Source organism: Lepisosteus platostomus, chromosome 13 (assembly GCF_059453375.1).
Source record: "Lepisosteus platostomus isolate fLepPlt1 chromosome 13, fLepPlt1.hap1, whole genome shotgun sequence".
Lineage (NCBI taxonomy): Eukaryota > Metazoa > Chordata > Actinopteri > Semionotiformes > Lepisosteidae > Lepisosteus > Lepisosteus platostomus.
In genome coordinates this window covers 43,125,256-43,133,679 of record NC_142623.1, presented here as the reverse complement: position 1 = coordinate 43,133,679, position 8,424 = coordinate 43,125,256, and positions in this window count along the sequence as shown.

The following is an 8,424-nucleotide window of genomic DNA, read 5'->3' as shown; positions in this document are numbered from 1 at the left end:
GTCGTCTTTTCCCGTTTGTTCTGCCTGGAGAGTTTTCGATGGCGGTGACTTGGTGCAGTGTCGCTGAGATGCGAGCCCTGCGTCCTGGTGGCTCATCTGTGACGTACTGTATGTGTGCAAGACGTGAGGCTCGGGGTTCTGTGATGTCAGGAAGCCAACACTCTGCACAATCTGGCTTAAATTTGCAATCAAACTGAATTGGCTGTTTATTTTTCTCATAACTGATAATGTCTATAAATACTACTAAACCCAATGTCCTGTTTAATTGGATGATGGCAGTTAAAATAGGCACAATATTATCCAGATTTGACAGCGCAGGACAATGTGAGGAATGGCTAATGGTTTTATTTTTATTCAACGCCGCAGCTTTTCATTACCAGAAGGACAGTTCTTCATTTTTGTGGACAGCAGTAGGGGGAACAGTGTTTATGGCTCTGGGTTCATAACTGGAAGGTTGAAGGTTCGAATCGGTGGTGGAAAGGAGTTATGCTCTTGAGAGAGGTGCTTCAACTGCACTGTTCCAGTGAAATGCACAGTGGCTATCAATGGGTGCATATGTAAGGCGATTTGGATAAAACCATCGATCACATTAATAATTTTTTTATTTTTAGTTGACTGTATCCTAAATATCTAGGTTTGCATGATGCAGCATCACGATTCCACCGATCACTGCTTTGCTATATAGGGTTGTTAGCAGAGGGATGGGTTGAAGCTGGTGTAACTTAATGTAATAAAGAGATAAACCTCACATCCTGGTTTCATTGCTGGGCTTGAATCATGCCCTGATTTGACCTGGTCAGTCTCTTGATGAGCAATTGAACTGAATCCCTTTCCCATTCTCCTCACAGGAGGGTCAAAGACATTTCGTTCATTTCACTGGACTATTCCATTAAAAGCAGGAATTATCCTTGTTGTTCTTTGATGAACTCTTTACAAGGTAGCACTTCACTGACATTTTTGCTTTCGGTTCAAAGCTTTTTTAGTGAAAGTCTTTCACATCTCTTTACATTCCAACAAGCAAACGTTTTACCCACCTCACCCATTTTATTGTAGGCTGCCCCTTCACGTTCATCGCAGGCTCCTGTGATGGTCTTGCGATGTATCCAACAGCTTTTTCATCTTCTGTCCTGAACTCACCTGATCTCGGAACCGAGCAAGGATGGGCCTGGCTGGGAGCCCTCCAGGGACATCCACGCTGCTGCTGCTGCCAAGTAGGGTGATGGCGGACCAGCAGGGGGTGCTGTTTCCTCTGCTCCACAATGTCCAAACCAGTGCCTTAGTACTGTGGCAAGCGAGACTGCGCTGCAGGGAGCTGACAGCCTCCTGAGGACTGAAGGACTGGATGAAGAACTCGTGGTACTTTTTGGAAGAGTGTCCAGTGTTAACCCTGGTTTCCTGGTTAAATTCCACCACTCTCACCCAGCCTGGCCTCCCTCGACTTCCTGCTTAGTTCAGTGCATGAAGTTATTTCTCTCTTCGCCTGTGGGGTGCTTCATGGTTTCCACACATCATCCAGGTGGGTGCCTGCGCTTCGTTGGTGGGTGAAAAGGGTCCCCTCCCATAGGGGCTACACTTTGTCATGCTTTGGATTGAAAAGTGCTGTATGAACGTAACGGTTTTATTAAACTGCATTCCCGCCGTCTGCAGCTTTCACCAGCACATCCACTTCCAGAGCATGCACTTGAGAGTTCATCGGGTGTCCCTGCGGTCGATTGCCGACTGCTTTTCTTGAACACTTCCTTTATGCGGTAGTCATCCCCGTTGCCTGGCAACATATCTAAAAGGGATTTAAAATAAATAATAAAACCGAAAACGGAATCTTCTGCTTAGAAGCTGAAATGGGATTAATTGCCTCTTTGTAACTGTAGTTGTCTTCGCTCAGACCATATGAGGGAATGCCTTTTTGCTGGGTTACAAGCACACATACATCATCAAACGCAAGCGTTCATGCACAAGCCTTCAGTGATTCGCGGGGAGTGTAAATGCTACCTTGGTAACAGGCGTTTCTAACAAAGCCAAGGACGATGAATTCATTGTGCTTCGGTTGACATTAGACAATAGCAGACATGACTGACACCCCCCCTTCCATCATAACCCCCGTTCTCTCCATTAACCAAAGCAGAGTTTAAACTACAAATTAGCTTACATAGTGAGCATAGCAGGTGGCTGCACTGACAAGGTCTCGGTTCACCTGTCATTTCTGTGCGGTCTGAATTACTGTAATTCAGTTATGTAAGCAAAGGCTGCTTTAGTAAGACCTTTTCAGTGTCTTCACTGTGCTGATGCTTTGAAGACAGAGCAGCCTCACTCCTGGGCCAGATAATAACTGGAAAGTCGTGCTTCTTAAGTTGCAAGTAAATGCAAGTCGTGCTTCTTAAGTTGCTCCTCAATTTAATAAGACATGCACAGTTTCAGTCTGCCTATCAGTCACTTCTGGCCCCGAGACAGAGCTGACGGCAGGGCTTGAACCTTGTCGATCAATCATTTCTGCACTCTGGCCTCCAGTAGTGCTCACTGGGCCCTTGCTTCCTGTGCTTGCACAACTGGGTAGTGCAAAGTGAGATTGATTTTTTAAAAATTATTTGCAGTTACATCAGGGGTGGTGCTTGCATGAATTGCACTCTCTATAAGGTGTCCAAAATTTAATAATGCATTAAAAATTATTGCCCGTTCAATCTTACCTATGGCCTGACTGGCACTTGCAGTGCACTAAACAGTGCACGCTCCTGATATCTCTAAAAAAAATGACTTGAGGCACCAGCTTCCTCCCTCACCACCCTGTGGATGTTGCACATCAAACGGGGAGACTGCACTGTGGCTTTATGAGATCGTGAAAGCGAACAATACTCCTCCAGCATATTAATGTGGGCAGGTTCGTGCATTTCTATTAGAGTGGCTGTCTGGTGTCTGCTGCAGCTTCTACAGCACGAAGTTGACTGCAGTGCCTTCGCCCCTGCAATGAGGGCAAACAGTGTGAATTGCCAACCAGGAAGACAAGGGGTTTCGTGGAGGGATCCCCCAAAAATACACATTTATTCACCTGGATGACTGCTGGCCGCTCACAGTAGCAACCAGTCCAGATTCGATGGGTGCCTGTAACGGTAGGATAAACCAAAAATACCTCCCCCCCCCAAAAAAAAAAAACAAAACTCGGCAAGTGCACCGTGCAGGAATGTGACACAGTGCCAAGGAGCTTCAGTGATGCTTGACAGACGGGAGGTAGGTGATCACAGGCCTCTGGGGGTCAGGGATGGATTTTGGTCCTGCTCGTGACAGGTGGGCCGGCCCCCCATCAGGAGGCCACAGCAGAAGAGCCTGAGCCTGGCCACCTCTCAGCCTGGGCACCGCTCTTGGCCTGAGGAAGAGGAATTGCCCGTCCCTGCGGGGCCTGAGAGTAGTCTGGAGGCGCGCTGGTGCTGCTCTCCTGCAGGCTAGCACCAAGGTTTTGAACATGATGCAGGCCGTGGCCCTGGAGAAGCCATGGAAGAGACACAAGGGGCAGAAATACAACAATGTCTCAGGCGGCTGGAAACCAGGCAGGCGCATCTGCTTGGACTGGAAGAAGTAGAATGTTTTCACACCGTCTAGTATGCCAGCATATGCAATCACCAGTCTCCGACAGCACACTTCTGCTGTGGATATTTTGGATTTAATGATAGCATTGTTCATAACGTTTACTTGGTATCAAATGTGACATTATTTCTGAACCAGGGTACTTACTGAAAGGGATTTCAAACAGAGAGTTTCCCTAGTCAGAAAACATTGTCTGAAAGTGCTGTCAAACTGCACAAAGCACAGGGAGGGTTGTTGATACAGTCTGGAGGACTCGGTGTCAAACTATGAACAGACCATTGAAAGCAAATTAACACCTTAGCTTAACCAACGAACAGCATTCCACTGTTCCAGTACAAATCCTTGATCCTCGTCACGCAAGCCTGGGAGATTAAGTTGGAATTGGTATAGGGATATACAGTACTAAAGAGGATACAGAGCTATTAAGAAAACAATTCCATCATGCTTGATCTTCACCTGGTAGTACCAAGGAAGAAAACGTGTGTGAAGGACCACATAGAATGTTAATTGGTTTTGAAAGCTTAATTCTTGACTCATGTTCATTTCTGTGGTTGAAATAGTTAATGACTCATTTTTGCTTGAGTTTAAAAAAAAGCCAAACACTTTGATAAATGTTTTATCCAACCTCACCACCCCATATTTCAGGATGGGTTTTTTTCCCCTTTTTCTAGAAGAATGGGGAGATTTAGTGCTGCCCGAAAGGCCTATTGTTCAGGGCCCCTTTGTCTTCCTTCCTGTGATTCAGTCTCGCCCGCCGCCCGCTGCCCGCTGCCCACCAGCTCCTTTCGCTGTCCAAGCCCACAGATCAGGCGGTGACGGGGGTCTTCGATTTCTCATCGGCGCCGCTGGGAGGTGATTCCGCCATCAATCTCACTCGGCGTTGAGCCGCGCCGTCTGTGTCACCCGCTCACTTCAAGACTGGGAGTCGGCATAAATCACCGCAGCCTCCTCTGCCTTGTTCTGGAAGTGTTAGGACGCGGACAGTCCTTGGAACTCGGCCAGCCACTTGGACTGCCTCCCTCAGAGACAGTGAGCTAACAGCCCAGTCACAATCCCCTGAGTCATGTGGAGGGGCCCGTCCAGCCACCCCTGCTGCAGCTCGGCCATGGGAGGAAAAAGGACAGGGATTCAATGCCTGTACAGTCCCTGCTGCACTGTGGGAATCTGATACCTCGGTGAGGTTTGCAAATATCTTTGTTCTCCAAGCAGAAATCAGACACTCGGCCTTCGGAGCATCAGAACCAGAGCCCAGTTCTCGTGCAAAGATCATGCCTGAGGCAGAGGGAAAAAGTCCGAGCAGCCGAGCAGCAGCACACCCTGTTCTCACCTTGACCACGCAGACGTGATCGGGAAGTATTATGAAGCCGTGCTGACAATTATTTTCAAGGAGCTCACCAAGGCCGACAAAGGACCATGCTGAGAATGAACTGCAGTTTTAGAACTTTCAATTTCATAACTGTACACAGACCATTCATCATTGCCCAACAGTGTAGTCTGTGTTCCCTTCCCTGCCTGTAAAAGACTAGTGTCCTCTCCCTGGGAACATGAAGCACAGATTGTTTTTTACTTCGGGAACTTCAAGCAAATGGTGGTAGAATAATTATCATTCTACTATGATCAAATTTAATTCGTAGATTATTTAATATAGAATAATGCCAAAGTAAAGGATACAGTTTCAAAACCTAGTCCGCTGTCCTAAATTTTTGAGTACACGGCAGGGTTAGGCTACTCTGCCTGGTACAAAGAAGGATCAATGGATTTAATCCAGAATGAGAATGACACAATCACTGCAAAACCAAAGACGAAACAGAAAACAGAATTTGTGGGGATGTGCTGTACATTCAGAATCCCCAGGGATCTTTGGTGATCAAACTGTCAAGATATATTGTTGGTTTTCTCACTCCCTGTACCACGTGGTCTTAAATAGCCCAGTGTTTTGACTTTATCCTCACTAAAGAGGAAATAAAAATACATCTGCTAACGTTCTAACCTGAAAGCATGTCCTGTTCCGACAGACTACTCCAGTTTGAACTGCAACATAGACTGTTATGCGAGGACTTGATTCTGGTGTTCAAAATGCTGGAGCATGTTCAACAAGCCAATCCTGGAGACCAACTCAAGGTCTTCAAGGGTTCAAGGACCGAAGGTCACAAGAGAAAGCCAGGATATACTTCTTTACAAAGGCATTCGTGGGTTGTCTGGAATACAACATGCTTGACATTGTTGAGGCTTTGGTTTGAGTCTGGGATCATTAAGTAACCAAATGAACAAGAAGGTGAAAACTGCAGTGTCTGTACTTTGACTATGTTGTATCTTACCAGGTGTGCCAGCTGGGGACAAGTTCTTATTTCAGATGAGAACCTGGAGACCCGTTTACACAGCAGGGGGCTTACTGGAGCCGTGTGGGTGAGGCTCCCAGCTCGAGACTAAAGCAGCAGTTGTCTGAACCCACAACCTCCTGTCCAGAGCTCTGACCACTCCTCCATCCAGCTGCCTCAGATGTGCAATTTTCAGGTGGGTTACGGTTTTGATGTGATCGCAGCCTGATCTAGAACACCAGTGTCAAAGAGGCCCCCTTTTTCTGTGATCAGCCCCGATAATGGCGATGTGAAAGCAGAGCAGACAGCACACTGGACAGAGAGTCAACTCAAGGTGTTTACGCCAGTGATTCTGGTGACAGTTAACATAATAAAAAAAACAGTTGAATAGGATAGAATCGCTGATTCCGGCTTTTAAAAAGGAAAATCTCCCCTGGGAGAGAGACTTTAGAACACATCATCACCAGCTTTCTGTCAAAACTCAGGCTCCTCATGGACTTGAGCCTCTGAAGAGCCGCAGTCCAGAAGGTTTTACATCAGGATTTTGTGAGCACTTGGAACCATTTTTGGCTGCTGAAGTAGGTGATTCTTGACCAGACCAAGTCTGGTCACCCAGTCAAAGAGTCTATGGTACGTATAGCAAACAGCAGGGATTCAGAGATTAAACAAATTTATTTATAAAAATTGTATCCTGTATATTTGCAATGAACTCGTGAAATAATTGGAATTCTTATCATTCAGGTTGTCATGGCGATACAATTGCACTGTGAAGTTTTGTCCCAAGACAAAAGATGTAGTAGAATTTCCATCTCAGTCTAAGATCTAGGTTGGAAATGTTTTTTTTTCCACTTTTCCATGTATGGCACTGAATTTTCCTCTATACATATTTACCCCTTGACATAAAATTCCGGGGAAAACCTGAAATCGGTCTTCTGTAAACCTTTTGAATGATAAGTGTTAGTTCTGAGACCATTTCCAGCTGAATGGTGTAGTTATCGCTCCTTCGCAGTCCTCAGCAGTTCTGCCTTGGCTTTGCCAGCATATCTGTGCTCTGTGATCACAAAATGAGACATAGAAGAGTGATTCATCACAAAACCCAGCTCTTTGCAAATAGTCAGGGCTCGTTGTCGGTTTTGGTGTGCAAGCTGCCTTTGTGATCCTAGTCACATTGCGTGATGACAGCGACTGCGTTGGATACCAGCAGCTCTGAGTTATCTGATGACAATACCCAGGTTTATGTTGCAGTGGCCAAATCTGTCACTGTCCAGCAGCAACTCCTCATGTGGTCACTCATAATGATTACAATGTTCATGCTGCAGAGACAGGATCCGGGTTTGGGTCCCACTAAGTCTGTTTTCCTGTCACATTTTAGCCCACCTGGAACCTGGTGAATCCCATACCGATTGCTGGCACCATTCCCAGGGAGAATTCCTTCTCCCTTCCCACGGGCCTCACCGCGGTGGGATTGAAAGCAGGGAAGCTGTGTGCTATACAGGCTCTCATCGCCTTTACAGCAAACATCATCAACCTCTTTCCCTAAGTAGCAGATTCAAAAAGCACGCTGGCAGCCACACGCAATCACAACAGCACAGAAGACAGTATACATCCTGCAGGAGGATGGAAGAGTTGGCGATCCTGAAAGACAAAAGTCAGTATTACAGTAAGTGACTCTGCCAAGACAAGTGCATCTTTATGGCAGGGAAGCTGAAGAGAAACAAGAAGCCTAGTGTTAATCTCTGGGGGCCCTGGAAAGGTTAGTGACTAATAAGTGCTGAAATTCTGAAGCTCTGAGAAGGAGAGAGAATAAAGGCTGAGATTCAGGCTCTGTTCTCGCCACGGCTGAACAGCAATCAGCAAAAATCACACACATCAACTCTCCCCCCTCCAAGCCTTCACCCAGCACTCAAGGACAATTTCTCACTGGAAATAAAGGCTCTTTACACACCATTTAAGAGGGAACAGCAGCAGAGGAAAATACACACAGCTTTGTCAGAAATGAGCAGTGTATTTTTAGGCCAAACTTGGTCTGACGTTAAAGTTTGAGCTGCTCTGAAATACAGTATATGAGTGGCAGGTAAGCGCCCCTTCACAACAAATCTGTAATAGTGTTGTGCTGTTATTGACACTCATAATAAGATGAGCTGGATGCAAACTCTCTCTACTCCAAAAAATGTTTTTCTTTTTTATTAGAACTTCATGTCCCAGTGAAGGCTTGTTCCACATTGTTGACAAGCTTTTTTCTTTTTTTTTATATGCATCCATCTCACCTTTATTATTTTGATTGGCTGTCACTGGACATCACATCAATTAATCCTTTCTTAAGGTTTCACCAGGGCACACCCAGACACCTACACGATCACGCCAGGGCACACCCAGACACGTACACGATCACACCAGGGCACACCCAGACACATACACAATCACACCAGGGCACACCCAGACACGTACACGATCACACCAGGGCACACCCAGACACGTACACGATCACACCAGGGCACACCCAGACACGTACACGATCACACCAGGGCACACC